General features: G+C 44.5%; 2 protein-coding genes across 4 annotated transcripts in view; one reads left to right on the top strand and one right to left on the bottom strand.

The window, feature by feature from the left end:
• Positions 1 to 19,512, bottom strand: part of LOC144485977 (uncharacterized) — a 158,770-nt gene that overhangs the window by 24,235 nt on the left and 115,023 nt on the right. The window contains exon 4 of one of the 3 annotated variants that reach the window (XR_013496207.1): positions 16,458 to 16,490. The exons of the other annotated variants lie outside the window; for them this stretch is intronic. The gene's annotated coding sequence lies outside the window, so the exon portion shown is untranslated. Of the gene's footprint in view, positions 1 to 16,457; positions 16,491 to 19,512 lie in introns of those variants that run through there. 3 annotated transcript variants of the gene reach the window in all.
• Positions 18,838 to 19,512, top strand: part of LOC144485978 (myelin-associated glycoprotein-like) — a 77,545-nt gene continuing 76,870 nt past the window's right edge. The window contains exon 1 of the mRNA XM_078204072.1: positions 18,838 to 18,929. The gene's annotated coding sequence lies outside the window, so the exon portion shown is untranslated. The remainder of the gene's footprint in view (positions 18,930 to 19,512) is intronic.

Genomic DNA, 19,512 nt, shown 5'->3' with positions numbered 1-19,512 from the left:
GGCTCTTCCTTCACTGTCGCTAGGTTAAAATCTTGGAACTCCCTAACAGCACTGTGCATGTACCTACACCACATGAACTACAGCGGTTCAGAAGGTGGATCAGCACCATCTTCTCAAGGGGCAATTAGGGGTAGATAATAAAATATATTGCGCAGTGATGCTCATGAAAGAATAAAGAAAGAACTAGATGTTGAGTCAGAAATTAATGAAGAAGCAAGCACCACGGGTGGCATTTTCCAGCCGTGCTCACCCCAAAACCGGAAAATCCCATCGGAGGTCAATGGACCTTTCCATGGTCTGCCCCTCGCCCACTACGATTCCTGTGGCAGGTGGAACAGGAAACATTCACCCCTACGACTCTCAGTGAAGACAATCCAAGTATAGAAAAAGAACAAAGAGAGAGAGAGAGATGACTGATTGTCCAAGTCTGAATAGAACACAACCAGAGAGTGTGGTGAAGCCTCCCGGCAGACTGAAACTGTAAAGTTAAAGACTCAGGGTTGCGGTGGGCGGGAGTGGGTGCATGGGTGGACAAGAGAATGGGTACATATTAATGTGAAAGAAAATGGGAAAATATTTGGGGAAGATGCAGTATTGGGGTTGCAAGGTTTAATGTGTGGGATGGTGTAAATAGCACCTCCCGTAATGTTGATGTAAGAGACACATGACTGAGAGTCGAGAGGGAGAATGTTCCTCACTTCAGCACAGTAACATCTCGTTGTGTATATTTGTATATAGTTTAGTTATATCTCAGCTAGTACAATCCGCACACAACGGTAAGTGTAACAGACTCTCCTGTGATTACAGTCGACTGGAACTGTTCCGATACAAACAGAAGATTTGGATCGATGTGGTTAACCGATGAAAACACAAGTGGTGACTTTCTTTCCCAGTCACTATTGGTCGTTGGATTTTTGTGACTTTCTGTGCACTGCCTATGGTTTCACAGCTTAAAAAAACCATTCCACACACATTGCACCAAATAAGGATTTCTAAGCTCCACCTCAGAAAGTAATGAGTGCCCGCCACGCCCATCATGAGAATTCACATCCCCCCCAAACACAGATCAGCAGCATTAATCCAGACCCTCAGCCTACTACACATTGCCCCTTGTCTGAGAAAGTCAAAAGTGAAAATTAGACTCCTACAATCTCCTTGACGTTTTCAGTTTTACATCAGTTCTAGATAGTGGCTCAAATTAGTTGTTTTGCCAAAAACATTCACTCAACATCCCAGGGGAATTCCATGGTCAGTTTTTTTAATGTTTTCATTGAAAATTTTAAACTTTATATTCAGTATGATACATAAGAAATTATGATGTGGAGATGCCGGCGTTGGACTGGGGTAAACACAGTAAGAATTTTAACAACACCAGGTTAAAGTCCAACAGGGCTCCGAAAGCTAATGGCATTTGCTACCAAATAAACCTGTTGGACTTTAACCTGGTGTTGTTAAAACTCTTACATAAGAAATTCTCAGGATTCACAGCAATACTGGCACTAAACATGCAAAATCAAACAGGATCATCGTCCAGTCTTTTCCAACATTGATCTTTCTATCCTTTTAGAGCAAAGTCGTGATAAAGCATCTGCAGTCACATTCTCTCTTCCTGCCACATTTATAATCTTCAAATTAAATGGCTGTTGTTCAGCTGCTTCCTCTTTCTTTTCAGAGGTCACCCTCTGTTCTTGACCCTGCTTTGATTCTGAGTCTGAGCCTGGATCCGTTGTCACGATTGTAAATTAATCCTGGTGATGTCCTCAAAGAGCTGGGCAGGACCTGGAGGGCAAAACTTTACATTGAATGCAAATGCTACAAACCACTTTGGATTTGCTTTGTAATTCCCTTCGCTTTGATTTTGATTTTCAGAGTTCTAAAATGTCAAAGTGAAATCAGGTTGAGCTGCTCACAGACTTTGTCAAAGAGAATCTGTCCCCTTGCATGTTTCCTCAACTTCACAGATGTGTTTAGGGCCATCCAGAAGGGTCATGATATCCCTGTCCCCTTTCTTTATAACTGGCCTTAGTTCCTCGGTCAAGTAGTCCAACTCCCCCTACTGTTGTCAAATGGTACATTCAAAATTCTTTCTAATTGTATATCTTTCTGTTGCAATCATAGAAATCATAGAAACCCTACAGTGCAGAAGGAGGCCATTCGGCCCATCGAGTCTGCACCGACCACAATCCCACCCAGGCCCTACCCCCACATATTTACCCACTAATCTACGCATCCCAGGATTCTAAGGGGCAATTTTTAACCTGGCCAATCAACCTAACCTGCACATCTTTGGATGTGGGAGGAAACCGGAGCACCCGGAGGAAACCCACGCAGACACGAGGAGAATGTGCAAACTCCACACAGACAGTGACCCGAGCTGGGAATCGAACCCGGGACCCTGGAGCTGTGAAGCAGCAGTGCTAACCACTGTGTTACCGTGCCGCCCAATATAGTTTATTAATTCATTTGTTTGCTCTGGATCTTCCTCATCACTTTCTGTGTATTCTTTTCAAAGGTATATTGCAGATTGTCTTCTTTGGTGCCAGGATTTGTTGTAATTATGGTTTTAGCGATCATTGTGGTAGCCATGCTGTTGCGAAAACCATCATAATTTACTTGAACATCAGTTATGAACAGTACTGTTTCCCTGGGCGTCTGCAGCTGTGTAAGCTGCATATTCATTATTTCAGCAGTTCATTAGGCGGTGATGGTACAGTTTCACCAAACAGACTTACTTCGCAGCTTCGTCCTTTTCTTCTGTCTGTGATAGTAAAATGCTTCTGCTCCTCATCACCACCTTGAGATCACATATGACTACCAACTGATCTACATTTTTGTTCTTATAGATGACAAGCTGCTGTTGACAGTCCTGCAGTTCATGCTCAGTTAATTTCAACAACTCAGGAACAGGCTCCAAATCAGCAACTTTTCTTGCATCTGTCTCCATACCTGCTTACTTTCCTTATTCATCGTCCAATAGCTTGTTCTCCTTTTCTGTATTTGTCAATTTCATGTCTCCATTTGTGTCTTCATTAACCGAGATTTGTAACTATCAGCCAGTCCATCGTAGTGTTTGATTGAAACTTCCAGCTGCTGCATCTCAGTCTGAGTAAATGTCAGCTTCTCCTGAGCCTTTGCAAACTTGAGTGGAATAAGTTGATACGTATGTTGTTAAATTGGAACAACATTTCCTACATCTACATCATGCACAATTACTTTGGTATTTCCCAGTTTGTTCCTACATATAGCTCTACACGATTGTAACCCTCTGGAAGGTAACTCAGTAATTTATCCCAATTTCTGATTACTTCCTCATTGTCCAATTTGACTTGAGGAATGTCAAATTCAGAATCATCTGGATTTATCTTTTCTCTCTGAGCTGTAACAATTAACACATCCTGCTTCTGCTGTCCTTCTCTATTAAAATATATTAATATGCCACACTCTGTGATTCTTCTTTCTATCTGCCTTCTTATCAAATAATTCACCTCAATTAATCTTTTTTCAATTTGATAAGACAGATTAAATCTTGCTTCTAATGGTTCACCTACCACTGGTAATAGTACTAATACTTTCTCCCCGCTAACAAAACTGTGAATATTTGATCTCTTATCTGCTTTTTTATCGCCTGGTGTGCCCCTTTTAAATGCTGTCGAGCCAACTCTCCAGCCTGAGCTAATCTCTCCCTAAAATTTGACACATAGTCCAATAATGTAGTCTCAACAATGTAGTCTCAGAACACTGACTCACCAAATTGCTCCTTGATCAATTTAAATGATCCTCTCATGACCAAAAATCAATTCAAATGGTTTGAATTTTGTTGCTTCAGGAGGTGCATCTGTAATTGCAAAAAGTACAAATGGAATTTCTTTGTCCCAATTTTCTGGATAACCCTGACTACAGGCCCTCAACATGGTCTTCAAAGTTTGACACAGTTCTAATGCTCCCTGTGATTCTGGATAATATGCAGTTGTTTCAAATTGCCTTACTCCTAAGCTATCCATAACTTCCCGAAATAACTTTGCCATAAAATTGGATCCTTGATCTTATTGGATTTCTGTGGACAGTCCCCATCCGGTAGAAGCTTTAAGTGATTCCTCGACAATCATTTTCGCTGTTATATTACGTAATGCAAAGGCCTCAGGAAATCTAGTAGACACATCCATTATGGTCAACAGATATGATTCTCACATTTCATTTTGGGCAGGGGTCCCACACAATCAGTTAGGATCCTCGTGAAAGGTTCTTCAAATGTGGGAATGGGTATTAAAGGTGCTGGTTTGATGCCCGCTTGATGTTTTCCTGTCACCTGACATGCGAGAAACATCTGGCAAAATTCAACACTTCCCTATGCAGTCCAGGCCAATAAAAGAATTTTTCTATTTTTGCCTGAGTTTTCCTTACTCCCAAATGACCTCCTATTGGAACCTCATATGCCACCTGCAAAACCTTTCTATAACCCACCGGTAATGCAACTTGATGAACTTCTGCCCATTTTTCATCTGCCTGAATATGTAAAGATCTCCACTTCCTCATTAAGACATTATTTCTAATGTAATAATATTCCAGTATACACTCAGATTCTCCTTCTGTCTATGCTTTCTGATACTACTTTATCTCTGCATCTTTCAGTTGTAATTCTGCCAACTTCCCTGAACTAAAGATATCCGCTTGATCCGCCTCCTGTTCTTGATCAACCATCTGGTCAAAGATTTTTTCTGATAACTGTACCTCAACCTCCTTATCTTTACTCTCCAATTTCTCCTCCTCCAGTCTCAACCTGTGGCTTTGTGATCTTGTTTGATTTTCCATTGGCTTTTCAACTTCAGTAGGTATCACTGTGATCTAGTTATATCATTACCCAGGATTAACTGAATCCCTGAAAAAAATAATTTCTCTATTACTCCTACCACCACTTCATCACTTTTAACCGGACTCTCCAACCGTACCTTACATAATGGAATACGATTCTTTTCACCATGAATTCCACACGCTACCACCTTTTCTGGCAATACTCTTTCCAAACTACATATCTCCTTATCTCTCAACATTAAAGATTGACTTGCTCCCATATCTCTTTAAATTTTAACTTCTTTACCTATTCCTCCAAGCACATGAGTAACTTTACCCACACAAGTAAATTCTTTAAAGAAATCTGGCACTTTTTTTAACCAACCAATCCCTGAACAGGCTGTACATTCTTTTGCACCTCTTCAGTTTCAACTGTGGCATCTTTTAGCACCATAACAAGCCCTGCTGGCTTATCCTGTTTTACCACCTCTGTCTTCCCAGTGCTTTTCTTAAAACACCAACACTGCAACTTTGTGTGTCCAAATTTGTTACAATGAAAATATCTGAGGTTTTAAATTTCTCTTCCACCTTCACTAAAGTCGGTGACACTAAAGTCGGTGGAGGTGTGGATAGTGCGGAAGAATGTTGCAGGTTACAGAGGGACATAGATAAGCTGCAGAGCTGGGCTGAGAGGTGGCAAATGGAGTTTAATGCGGAAAAGTGTGAGGTGATTCACTGTGGAAGGAGTAACAGGAATACAGTGTACTGGGCTAATGGTAAGATACTTGGTAGGGTGGATGAGCAGAGAGATCTCGGTGTCCATGTGCATAGATCCCTGAAAGTTGGCATCTAGGTTGATAGGGTTGTTAAGAACGCGTATGGTGTGTTATCTTTTATTGGTAAAGGGATTGAGTTTTGAAGCCTTGAGGTCATGTTAGAACATAGAACATTACAGCGCAGTACAGGCCGTTCGGCCCTCGATGTTGCGCCGACCAGTGGTACCAATCTAAAGCCCCTCTAATCTACACTATTCCAATATCATCCATATGTTTATCCAATAACCACTTGAACGCTCTCAACGTTGACGAGTCCACCACTGCTGCAGGCAGGGCATTCCACGCCCTTACTACTCTCTGAGTAAAGAACCTACCTCTAACATCTGTCCTATATCTCTCATCCCTCAATTTAAAGCTATGTCCCCTCGTGCTAGCCAACACCATCCAAGGAAAAAGGCTCTCACTATCCACCCTATCTAATCCTCTGATCATCTTGTATGCCTCTATCAAGTCACCTCTTAACCTTCTTCTCTCTAACGAAAACAACCTCAAGCCCCTCAGCCTTTCCTCATACGATTTTCCCACCATCCCAGGCAACATCCTGGTAAATCTCCTCTGCACCCTTTCCAACACTTCCACATCTTTCCTATAATACGGCGACCAGAACTGTACGCAATACTCCAAATGCGGCCGCACCAGAGTTTTGTACAGTTGCAGCATGACCTCCTGGCTCCGAAACTCAATCTCTCTACCAATAAAAGCTAACACACCATATGCCTTCTTAACAACCCTATCAACCTGGGTGCCAACTTTCAGGGATCTATGCACATGGACACCCAGATCCCTCTGTTCATCCACACTACCAAGTATCTTACCATTAGCCCAGTACTCTGTATTCCTGTTACTCCTTCCAAAGTGAACCACCTCACACTTTTCCGCATTAAACTCCATTTGCCACCTCTCAGCCCAGCTCTGCAGCTTATCTATGTCCCTCTGTAACCTGCCACTTCCCTCCACACTGTCTACAACTCCACCGACTTTAGTGTCATCCGCAAATTTACTAATCCATCCTTCCACGCCCTCATCCAAGTCATTAATAAAAATGACAAACAGCAGTGGCCCCAAAACAAATCCTTGCGGTACACCACTAGTAACTGAACTCCAGGATGAATATTTCCCATCAACCACCACCCTTTGTTTTCTGACAGCTAGCCAATTCCTGATCCAAACCACTAAATCACCCTCAATCCCATGTGTCCGTATTTTCTGTAAAAGCTTACCATGGGGAACCTTATCAAACGCTTTGCTGAAATCCATGTACACCACATCAACCACTTTACCCTCATCCACCTCTTTGGTCACCTTCTCAAAGAACTCAATAAGGTTTGTGAGGCATGACCTACCCTTCACAAAACCGTGCTGACTATCCCTAATCAAATTATTCCTTTCTAGGTGATTATAAATCCTATCTCCTATAATCCTTTCCAATACTTTGCCCACAACAGAAGTAAGGCTCACCGGTCTATAATTACCAGGATTGTCCCTACTCCCCTTCTTGAACAAGGGGACAACATTTGCTATCCTCCAGTCTTCTGGCACTGTTCCTGTAGACAATGACGACACAAAGATCAAAGCCAAAGGCTCTGCAATCTCCTTTCTAGCCTCCCAGAGAATCCTAGGATAAATCCCATCCGGCCCAGGGGACCTATCTATTTTTACCCTTTCCAGAATTGCTAACACCTTTTCCTTATGAACATCAATCCCATCCAGTCCAACAGCCTGCATCTCAGTACTCCCCTCAACAACACTGTCCCTCTCAAGTGTGAATACCGACGAAATATATTCATTTAGTGCCTCTCCTATCTCTTCAGACTCCACGCACAACTTCCCACTCCTGTCCTTGACTGGCCCTAATCTTACCCTTGTCATTCTTTTACTCCTGACAAACCTATAGAAAGCTTTAGGGTTTTCCTTGATCCTACCTGCCAAAGGCTTCTCATGTCCCCTCCTGGCTCTTCTTAACTCTGGCCGCACCAGAGCTGTATAAAACTCTGGTGCGGTCGCCACATTATAGGAAGGATGTCGAAGCATTGGAAAGGGTGCAGAGGAGATTTACCAGGATGTTGCCTGGTATGGAGGGAAGGTCTTATGAGGAAAGGCTGAGGGATTTGAGGCTGTTTTCGTTAGAGAGAAGATGGTTAAGAGGTGACTTAATAGAGGCATACAAGATGATCAGAGGATTAGATAGGGTGGACAGTGAGAGCCTTTTCCCTCGGATGGTGATGCTTGCACGAGGGGACATAGCTTTAAATTGAGGGGTGATAGATATAGGACAGATGTAAGAGGTAGATTCTTTACTCAGAGAGTAGTAAGGGCGTGGAATGCCCTGCCTGCAACAGTAGTGGACTCGCCAACATTAAGGGCATTTAAATGGTCATTAGATAAACATATGGATGATATTGGAATAGTGTAGGTTAGATGGGCTTTAGATTGGTTTCTCAGGTTGGCGCAACATCGAGGGCCGAAGGGCCTTCACTGCGCTGTTATGTTCTATGTTCATATGTTTCATTTTTAACCTGAGGTAAACTATCTTTACTATCTCCAATAAAATCTCCTTTGCCTTTACTCCTGATGATTTCTCTTTTCCCCAGTTTCTATCCCTCACAGATTGAAATTGATGTCGAAACCCAAATCTTGATTTATGCACCAACTCAGAATCTTCTGCCATTTCTGCTGCCAGTCTTGCAGTTTTAACCTTCTGCTCTTCCGCGTGAGATCTCATTACTTCGGGAAGTTAATTTTTAAACTCCTCTAAAATAACCATTTCCCTAAGAGTGCCAAATGTCTGGTCTATTTTCAGTGCTCTTATCCACCTGTCCAAGTTACTTTGTTTGATTCTTTCAAATGCTATATAAGTTTGACCTGGTTCCTTCTTTTGATTTCTAAGCCTGTTTGTAGGCTGCTGGCACTAGTTCATATGCACCTAAGATGGCTTTATTCACCTCATCATAATCCATAGATACCTCCTCTGATGGTGGTGCAAACACCTCACTAGCTCTACCTGCCAACTTCGTTTGAACCAACAATACCCACATGATTTGTGGCCATTTTATTGTTTAACTACTTTCTCAAATGAAATGAAAAAGGCTTCTACATCCTTCTCATCAAACCTTAGCAGTGCTTGAACATATTTAAACAGATCCTCATCAGACCTCTAACTCTAATGGGTTTGTGTTTCCTCACTACCCTCATCATAACTTCCAACCTTTATCTTTGCCTCCACCAGTTTAAGCTCACTTTTCAGTTCCATTTTCTGAAGTTCAAAATCTCTCTCCCTTTTTTCTCTCTTTGTTGCAGTTCGTTCTGCAATTGCTATTCTTTCTTTTTCTGCTGCTGTTAATTGCAATTCAAACTGTCACAATTTTGCTTCCTTTAATTCGTTCTCTCTTTGTTCTGCTGAAATTATCATTCTCTGCCTTTCTTTTGCTTCTAATGCCAGCTATTTCATTTGTAACTGAATTCTAGCTAATCTCAATGCTTCTGACTGTGTTACTGGTGATTTTAAATGTTGAGCTATCACAGTGAATAACTCCACCTTTTCACCCTTCAGGCAAAGTCAACTGCAGCTTGTTTGCCAATTCCAAAAGCCTTGGTTTGACCATCTTTTGTAAACCGCTCCGAATGAGTGATTTCACACCCAGAAAAACTTTAGCCATTGAAAGAGCCCCTTATTACACGAACCGAAAACAATACCTGGAAAGAAAACACCAATACTCAACATCCACTGTCTTTGAGTTCAATAATCCCAAACCAAACAAGGAATTATAGTTTTTAATGCCGTCAGAGCCCCCAGTTTTTGTCAGAGTACCAGAGCAGAAACTGCAAAGTATGTTATGAAGCCCAGCTAGATCCCAGGTTTTTGTATTTTGGCATTAGTGTGAGGTGTCTCACTCCTTATCTGCTGTGATTCTACTGACACACGAGGAAGCTTCTATTAAAACAAACTTTATTTAACAACACAGTTTAACGTTCATGAATAAATTAGTGTAAATTTTATAAGTTGAAATATTTAAACATGACAAGATACAATTCCTAACTGCTGACCTATCTCTATCAAACAACATTTCTCTGAGAGACTTGAACTCTGACACGCAGGTATGTTTGTGCTTCTTAACAGTCTTAGAGCTTTTTGAACAGCTCTGGAGAAAGGGAGACAATGAGTGACACCTCTTGCTCTTTCAGGACCAAGCAGAAACTGACTGTTTAAAATCAAAGAGAATTGTGCTTTTCCCTGCAAGCTCAGACCTGCCGAATCACATGATCTGCCTCTGTCAATCAACCCCTGATCAAAACCCGATTCTGAACCCCAGGGGAAACCAAAATAAACAAATATGCATGAACTCAGATTAAAACAACACATCCGGAGCTAAGGTCAATCATTAGCCCGCATTCTCAGCATGTGGGCTGGCTGGTGCAGACAAATCGGAACCATGAAAAACAGCTGAATGTTAAACATACACCTGACAAGAAACATGGTATAAATACATTTCTTAAAGGTATAGTATCACCACAAACCTCCTCCAGCCCCGACAACACACCCTATCTCTGTAACCTCCTCCAGCCCCTACACCCTATCTCTATAACCTCCTCCAGCCCCTACAACCCTCCCTATCTCTGTAACCTCCTCCAGCCCTTACACCCCTCCCTATCTCTGTAACCTCCTCCAGTCCCTGCAACCCTCCCTATCTCTGAACCCACTTCCAGCCGCTACACCCCTCCCTATCTATGAAACCTCAAACAGCCCCTACAACCCTCCCGATTCTGTAACCTCCTCCAGCCCCTACAACCCTCCCTATTCTGTAACCTCCTCCAGCCCCTATTCCCCTCCCCATCTCTGTAACCTCCTCCAGCCCCGACAACCCTATCTCTGTAACTTCCTACAGTCCCTACACTCCTCCCTATCTCTGTAACCTCCTCCAGCCCCGACAACCCTCCCTATCTCAGTAATCTCCTCCAGCCCCCACATCCCTATCTATGTAGCCTCCTCCAACCCCTACAGCCCCCCCTATCTCTGTAACATCCTTCAGCCTCTACAACCCTATCTCTGTAACGTCCTCCAGCCCCTACACCACTCCCTATCTCTGTAACCTCCTCCAGCCCCGACAACCCTCCCTATCTCTGTAACCTCCTCCAGCCCCGACAACCCTCCCTATCTCAGTAATCTCCTCCAGCCCCTACAACCCTCCCTATCCCTGTAACGTCCTCCAGCCTCTACACCATTCCCTACCTCTGTAACCTCTTCCAGCCACTACAACCCTCCCTATTCTGTAACCTCCTCCAGCCTCTGCAACCCTCCCTATTCTGTAACCTCCTCCAGCCCCTATTCCCCTCTCCATCTCTGTAACCTCCTCCAGCCCCGACAACCCTATCTCTGTAACTTCCTACAGTCCCTACACTCCTCCCTATCTCTGTAACCTCCTCCAGCCCTGACAAGCCTCCCTATCTCAGTAATCTCCTCCAGCCCCCACACCCCTATCTATGTAGCCTCCTCCAACCCCTACAACCCTCCCTATCTCTGTAACGTCCTCCAGCCCCTACACCACTCCCTATCTCTGTAACCTCCTCCAGCCCCAACAACCCTCGCTATCTCTGTAATGTCCTCCAGCCCCTACACCCCTCCCTATCTCTGTAACCTCCTCCAGCCCCTACAACCCTCCCTATCCCTGTAACGTCCTCCAGCCTCTACACCATTCCCTACCTCTGTAACCTCCTCCAGCCTCTGCAACCCTCCCTATTCTGTAACGTCCTCCAGCCCCTACAACCCTCCCTATTCTGTAACCTCCTGCAGCCCCTACAACACTCCCTATCTCTGTAACTTCCTCCAGCCCTGACAACCTTCCCTATCTCTCTAACCTCCTCCAGCCCCTACAACCCTCCCTATCTCTGTAATCTCCTCCAGCCCCTACACCTCTATCTCTGTAACCTCCAACAGCCCCTACAACCCTCCCTATCTCTGTAACGTCCTTCAGCCCCAACAACCCTCCCTCTCTCTGTAACGTCCTCCAGCCCCTACAACCCTCCCTATCTCTGGAACCTCCTCCAGCCCCAACACCCCTCCCTATCTCTGGAACCTCCCCCAGCCCCTTCAACCCTCCCTATCTCTGTAATCTCCTCCAGCCCCTACAACCCTCCCTATCTCTGTAACCTCCTCCAGTCCCTACAACCCTCCCTATCTCTCTAACATCCTCCAGCCCCTACAACACTCCCTATCTCTGTAACCTCCTCCAGCCCCGACCACCTTCCCTATCACTGTAACTTCCTCCAGTCCCTACAACCCTCCCTATCTCTGTAACCTGCTCCAGCCCCTACAACCCTCCCTATCTCTGTAATCTCCTCCAGCCCCTACAACCCTCCCTATCTCTGTAACCTCCTCCAGCTCCTACACACCTCTCTATCTCTGTAACGTGCGCCAGCCCATACACCCCTCCTTATCTCTGTAACTTCCTCCAGTCCCTACAACCCTCCCTATCTCTGTAACCTGCTCCAGTCCCTACAACCCTCCCTATCTCTGTAATCTCCTCCAGCCCCTACAACCCTCCTTATCTCTGTAACTTCCTCCAGTCCCTACAACCCTATCTCTGTAACCAGCTCCAGCCCCTACAACCCTCCCTATCTCTGTAACCTCCTCCAGCCCCTACACCCCTATCTCTGTAACCTCCTCCAGCCCCTACAACCCTTCGTATCTCTGTAACTTCCTTCAGCCTCTACAACCCTCCCTATCTCTGTAACGTCCTCCAGGCCCTACACCCCTCCCTATCTCTGTAACCTCCTCCAGCCCCTACAACCCTCCCTATCTCTATAACCTCCTCCAGTCCCTACAACCCTCCCTATCTCTGTAACCTCCCCCAACCCCTACACCCCTCCCTATCTCTGTAACCTCCTCTAATCCCTACAACCCTCCCTATCTCTGTACCCTCTTCCAGCCCGTACACCCCTCCCTATCTCTGTGACCTCCTCCAGCCCCTACAACCCTCCCTATTCTGTAACCTCCTCCAGCCCCGACAACCTTCCCTATCTCTGTAACTTCCTCCAGCCCTATACCCCTCCCTATCTCTGTAACCTCCTCCAGTCCCTACACTCTTCCGTATCTCTGTAACCTCCTCTAGCCCCTACAACCCTCCGAGATTTCTGTGTTCCTCCAATTCTGGTATCTGGAGTATCCCTTGATTTACCTCACCCCACCATTATCTTCATCTGCCTGGCTCCTCAGTTCTGGAATTCATTCTCTAAACCGCTGAGATGGAGGAGTTCAGAGAATCTTATATTAATGAGAAGTCACAATGACCACAGTGCAGCAGCAGTCAGAGTAAACAGACATTCTAACACTCACACTTCCTGCCCAGTTTCACATTCAGTCAAGCTCAGAAATAGGAAGGGTGCAATCACTTTGCTCGGGTTGTACTATCGGTCTCTCAATAGCTAGTGAGAGATAAAGGAATAGATAAGTGGACAAATTATGGAAAAATGTAAAAACAACAGGGTTGTTGTGGCGGTTGATTTTAACTTCCCCCATATTGATATGACTCCCTTAGTACCAGGGGCTTGGATGAGAGGGGATTTGCTAAATGTCTAGGAGGGTTTCTTGAAGCAATATGTAAGTAGCCCAATGAGGGAAAGGGCCATACTCGACTTGGTATTGGGGAATGAACTCAGCCAGGTGATCGACGTTTCAGTGGGGGGAACATTTCGGGAACGTAATTCTGTAAGTTTTAAGTTACTAATGGATAAGGATAAGAATATTCCTCGGGTGAAAGTACTAAACTGGGGAAGGCTAACTATGATTATATTAGGCAGGAACTGGGGAATGTAGATTGGGGGCGACTGTTTGAGGGTAAATCCACCTCTGTAATGTGGGAATCTTTTAAGGGCCAGTTGATTAGAGTTCAGGACCAGCATGTTCCTATGAAAATGAAGGATAAGGAAGCAAGATTCAGGAACCTTGGATGACAAGAGAAATTGTGAGCTTAGTCAAAAAGAAAAAGGAGGCATTCGTAAGGTTTAGGTACTATACTCCTTATACACCTATGACTGTGCGGCCAAATTTCCCTCCAACTCGATTTTCAGGTTTGCTGACGACAGCACTATAGGGGTTGGATCTCAAAGAATGATAAGACAGAGTACAGGAATGAGATAGAGAATCTGGTGAACTGGTGCACCGACAATAATCTCTCCCTTAATGTCAACAAAATGAAGTAGATCGTCATTGACTTCAGGAAGCGTAGAGGAGAACATACCCCTGTCTACATCAACAGGGACGAAGTAGAAAGGATTGACAGCTTCAAGTTTTTAGGTGTCCAGATCACCAACACCCTGTCCTTGTCCCCCCATGCCGACACTATAGTTAAGAAAACCCGCCAACGCCTCTACTTTCTCAGAAGACTAAGGAAATTTGGCATGTCAGCTACAACTCTCACCAACTTTTACAGATGCACCATAGAAAGCATTCTTTCTGGTTGTATCACAGCTTGGTCTGGGCTCCTGCTCTGCCCAAGACTGCAATAAATTACAAAAGGTTGTTAATGTAGCCCAATCCATCACGCAAACCAGCCTCCCATCCATTGACTCAGTCTACACTTCCCGCTGCCTTGGCAAAGAAGCCAGCTTAATAAGGACCCTACGCATCTCGGACATTCTCTCTTCCACCTTCTTCCAATGGGAAACAAATACAAAAATCTGATGTCACATACCAACCGACTCAAGAACAGCTTCTCCCCTGCTGCCATCAGACTTTTGAATGGACCTACCTTGCATTAAGTTGATCTTTCTCTACACCCTAGCTATGACTGTAACACTACATTCTGCACTTTCTAACTTCCTTCTCTATGAACGGTATGCTTTGTCTGCATAGCGCGCAAGAAAAAATACTTTTCACTGTATGCTAATACATGTGACAATAATAAATCAAATCAAATCAAAGGAAAGTGAAGACAAACAGAGTCCTCGAAGAATATAAAAAAAGCTGGAAAGAACTAACAATGAGTTAGAAGGACTAAAATGGGCCATGAAATGTCCTTAGCAAACAGGATTAAGGAAAATCCCGAGGCATTTTATTTGTATATCAGGAACAAGAGGGTAGCTAGAGAAAGGGTAGGTCCACTCAAGGACAGAGGAAGGAATATAAGTTTGGAGCAGATGAAAATGGGTGAGGTCCTTAATGAATACTTTGCATCGATATTCATGAAGGAGAAGGACATGGTGGATGGTGAGTCTAGAGAGGGGTATGTTATACTCTAGGGCATGTTGATATAAAAAAGAGAACGTGATGGTTGTTTTTAAAAGCATTAAGGTAGACAACCCCCCCGGGACCTGATGGAATCTATCACAGAATACTGAAGGAGGCGAGGGAAGAAATTGCTGGGACCTTGTACGAAATCTTTGTATCCTCTTTAGCCACATGAGAGGTTCCAGAGGACTGGAGAATAACCAATGTTGTTCCTTTGTTTAAGAAGGGCAACAAGGATAATCCAGGAAACTACAGGCCGATGAGCCTTACATCAGTGGTCAGGTAATTATTGGAGAAGATTCTTAGGGACAGGATTTACTCACATTTGGAACAATATGGACTTATTAGTGATAGACAGCATGGCTTTGTGCGGGGAAGGTTGTGTCTCACAAACTTGAGTGTTTTTTGAGGAAATGACGAAGGTGATTGATGAGGGCAGGACAGTGGATGTTGTCTACATGGACTTTGGCAAGGCCTATGACAAGATCCCTCATGGCAGGCTGATACAGGTAAAGTCACATAGGACCTGCAGTGACCTGCAGTAAGATGGATACAGAACTGGTTTGGTAATAGAAGACAGAGAGTAGCGATGGAAGAGTGCTTTTCTGACTGGAGATCTGTGACCAGTGGTATTCCGCAGGGATCAGTGCTGGGACTCTTCTTGTTTATAATATATATAAATGATTTGGAGGAGAATGTAGGTGCCCTGAGTAATAAGTTTGCAGATAACACAAAGATTGGGGGAGCTGATAGTGAGGAGGATGCCAGATGCCAGAGGATACAGCAGGATATAGAAAGGCTGGAGACTTGGGTAGAGAAATGGCACCAGGAATTTAATTTGGACAACTGCAAGGTGATGCATTTTGAAAGATCTAATGCAGGAGGGAAGTATATAGTAAATGGCAGAACCCTTAAAGTATTAACATACAGAGGGATCTAGGTGTACAGGTCCACAGTTCCCTGAAAGTGGCAACAGATGTGGATAAGGTGATCAAGAAGGCATAGGGCACACTTGCCTTCATCAGTTGGGGCACAGAGTATAAAAATTATCTAGTCATGTTCCAGCTGTATAGAACTTTTGTTCGCCCACATTTGGAATATTGTGCACAGTTCTGATTGCCACACTACCAGAAGGATGTTGAGGCTTTGGAGAGGATACAGAAAAGATTTACCAGGATGTTGCCTGGTTTGGAGGGTATTAGTATAAGGAGAGATTGGAGAAACTTGGATTGTTTTCACATGAACATTGGAGGCTGAGGGGTGTCTTGATAACAGTTTGCAAAATTATGAGAGGCATGGATAGAATGGATAGGCAGAGTCTTTCTTCCAGGGTAGAAATGTCATTTATTAGGGGATATAGATTTAAGGTAAAAGGGGGAAAGTTTAAAGGAGATGTGAGAGGCCCATTTTTAAACAGAGGGTGGTAAGTACCTGGAATGCGCTGCCAGAGGAGGTGGTAGAAGCAGGTACAATAACAACATTTATAGATACATGGAATAGAGGGATACTGACTGCGTAGAGGCAAAAGGTCTTTACTTTAGAAAGGCATCAAGTGTCAGTGCAGTCTTGGTGGGCTGAAGGGCCTGTTCCTGTGCTGTACTGTTCTTTGTTCTTGTTCAAACCACAACAATGAAGCAAACTAACTGAAAGATAAACAGAGGAGAAACCAGTGTATAAAGGTGAGAAACTTACCCAGTTCCCCTGTATGCCAATGATCTGCAATCCAGTTAAAAGTTAGAGAATCACAGAATGATACAGCACAGAATGAGGCAATTCAGCCCATTGTGCCGATACTGGTTCTCTAGTCGAGCTATCCAATTGATTCCAATATCCCTCTTGTTCACAATTTGCAAGTTTTAATCTAATTCCTCATTCTGAAAGTTCCTATTGAATCTGCTTCCAATGCCCTTTCAGGCAGCATCTTCCAGATCACAACAATGTGTACAACAAAACTGAGGCTGACTGCTGAGTCATGGTCACTTCAAACTGAGGGGGGATGGGGAGAATTCTGTTCATGCACTGGGATACTGGGATTTCGATTGGAAGAGGAAACATTTGTACGGCAATGAGTAGGAGCAGGGGGTTGAGACCAATTAAATGGTTCATTTACAGAGCGAGCATGGCCATAACCACTGAATGGCCTCCTGTTGTCCTGTCTGATCCTACAACATGATGAAAAGCTTTCTTTTCAGCAACACTTTCCTTCTTCTGCTGAAACCATTAGCATTTCAAAAGAGTTTACTGTCAGCTCCAGTTCAGTTTTGAACAAAACAAAGTGAAACCACCTGTGAACGTGGTGTACCAACACAGAGGCACATCCGACACACACAGAGCTCAGGCTAGAGGCACTTTGCTTGTGTGTTTCACAGTGTCTGCTGGGGTAGGGTCATAGATAGATAGAAGATAGAATCCTACAGTGCAGAAAGAGGCCATTCGGCCCATTGAGTCTGCACCGACCACAATCCCACCCAGGCCCTACCCCCATGTCCCTACATATTTACCCGCTAATCCCTCTAACCTATGGATCCCGGGACACTAAGGGGCAATTTAGAATGACCAATCAACCTAACCCGCACATCTTTGGACTGTGGGAGGAAACCGGAGCACCCGGAGGAAACCCACGCAGACACGGGGAGAATGTGCAAACTCCACACAGACAGTGACCCGAGCCGGGATTCGAACCCTGGTCCCTGGAGCTGTGAAGCAGCAGTGCTAACCACTGTGCTACCGTGCCGCCCCTGTGCCGTCAGTGCTGAACATGGGCACAAGTCAGTCTACAATGCTGCATCGGAATCAACAATACAACAATATGGAATTGGATCAGAAATAATCCTTTAGACAATGAGGATCTAAAGAAATTCCTCAGACAATGAGGATGCAAAGAGATTCCTCAGACAGTGAGGATCCAAAGAGATTCCTCAGACAGTGAGGATCCAAAGAGATTCCTCAGACAGCGAGGATCCAAAGAGATTCCTCAGTCAGTGAGGATCCAAAAAGAGATTCCTCAGACAGTGAGGATCCAAAGAGATTCCTCAGACAGTGAGGATCCAAAGAGATTCCTCCGATAGTGAGGATCCAAAAAGAGGTTCCTCAGACAGTGAGGATCCAAAGAGGTTCCTCAGACAATGAGGATCCAAAGAGATTCCTCAGACAGTGAGGATCCAAAGAGATTCCTCAGACAGTGAGGATCCAAAGAGGTTCCTCAGACAGTGAGTATCCAAAAAGAGGTTCCTCAGACAGTGAGGATCCAAAGAGGTTCCTCAGACATTGAGGATCCAAAGAGATTCCTCAGACAATGAGGATCCAAAGAGGTTCCTCAGACAGTGAGGATCCAAAGAGTTTCCTTAGACCGTGAGGATCCAAGGAGGTTCCTCAGACAGTGAGGATCCAAAGAGATTCCTCAGACAGTGAGGATCCAAAGTGATTCCTTAGTCACTGAAGTTACAAGTTGCAGCAATGTGTTCGAATCAGATTAGCCAATTGGCTGTGCTGAAGAGCAAACAAGTAAGGCTAATCAAAGATTCATGATGGTGAAAATGGTGGGTGTTCTAATCCATTGTCCTGCCTGGCAAACCAGCACTGAATGTATCTCCATTGGTGCGTCTTGTAGACATTGTGTTGGGTGGAGTCTGGCTTCACTAAACAGGGTCCTGAGGACCATGAGCCAATGTAGAACCAACTTGTCCACTCCTGTGTCCAGGATTCTCTTGCATCCATTGTGAAACCCTGGGAGGTCCTTGTGTGTCCTGTGGATTGCCAATTCTCAAATGGGGTCACAAACCAATAACCTTCTGACTCAAGGCTGAGAGGGAAAGGTTGGGAAACTCACTAACCTTTTGTAGAAACTGCTTGTCAATGGCTGTCCAACTTTGGGCAAAAATTGAGTCAGGAGACAAAAGGTTAACAGTGAACAAAAAATGTAAAATGTAAGCTAGTTTCTCACTTCTTAACCTCTTCCTTGTTTTGACTCACATCAATGCTTTCTCATTAAACACACAGAGGGAGCAGCAGAGAGAGGCCATTCAGCCCAAGCAGAGCGGGTCAGCAGTTATTCCCCAGGTGAGCAGTCGGACAGGTTCTGGGTAAGTAACGGAACGATTGGAATTCACTTCCAGTACCAACATTGTCCTTTATTGATGTTGAGACTTTATTAAGACAGATTCCAATGATTAATGACTTTGAAAAATTTCTACTGATTATTGAGATCTGGGTGTGAGACTCAGTCTGTCGTACAGAACATCCTTCCAGTTCAAGGGACGAGGGAAGTGTGGAGACATTAGATTTTGATGTCTTGAGCTAGGGAAAGTTGCTATGAAAATTCAAGTCTTCTCTTCTTACCCTGTTATACTCTTCCCTCAGTACTGACCCTCCGACAGTGCAGCATTCCCTCAGTACTGACCCTCTGACAGTGCAGCATTCCCTCAGTACTGACCCTCTGACAGTGCAGCACTCCCTCAGTACTGACCCTCTGACAGTGTGACACTTCCTCAGTACTGACTCTCTGACAGTGTGGCACTCCCTCAGTACTGATCCTCTGACAGTGTGACACTCCCTCAGTACTGACCCTCTGACAGTGCGGCATTCCCTCAGTACTGACCCTCTGACAGTGCGGCACTCCCTCAGTACTGACCCTCTGACAGTGCGGCACTCCCTCAGGACTGACCC

The sequence above is a fragment of the Mustelus asterias genome, unplaced genomic scaffold (genome assembly GCF_964213995.1).
Source record: "Mustelus asterias unplaced genomic scaffold, sMusAst1.hap1.1 HAP1_SCAFFOLD_257, whole genome shotgun sequence".
NCBI classification, from domain to species: Eukaryota; Metazoa; Chordata; class Chondrichthyes; order Carcharhiniformes; family Triakidae; genus Mustelus; species Mustelus asterias.
This window is presented reverse-complemented; position numbering and strand designations above follow the sequence as displayed.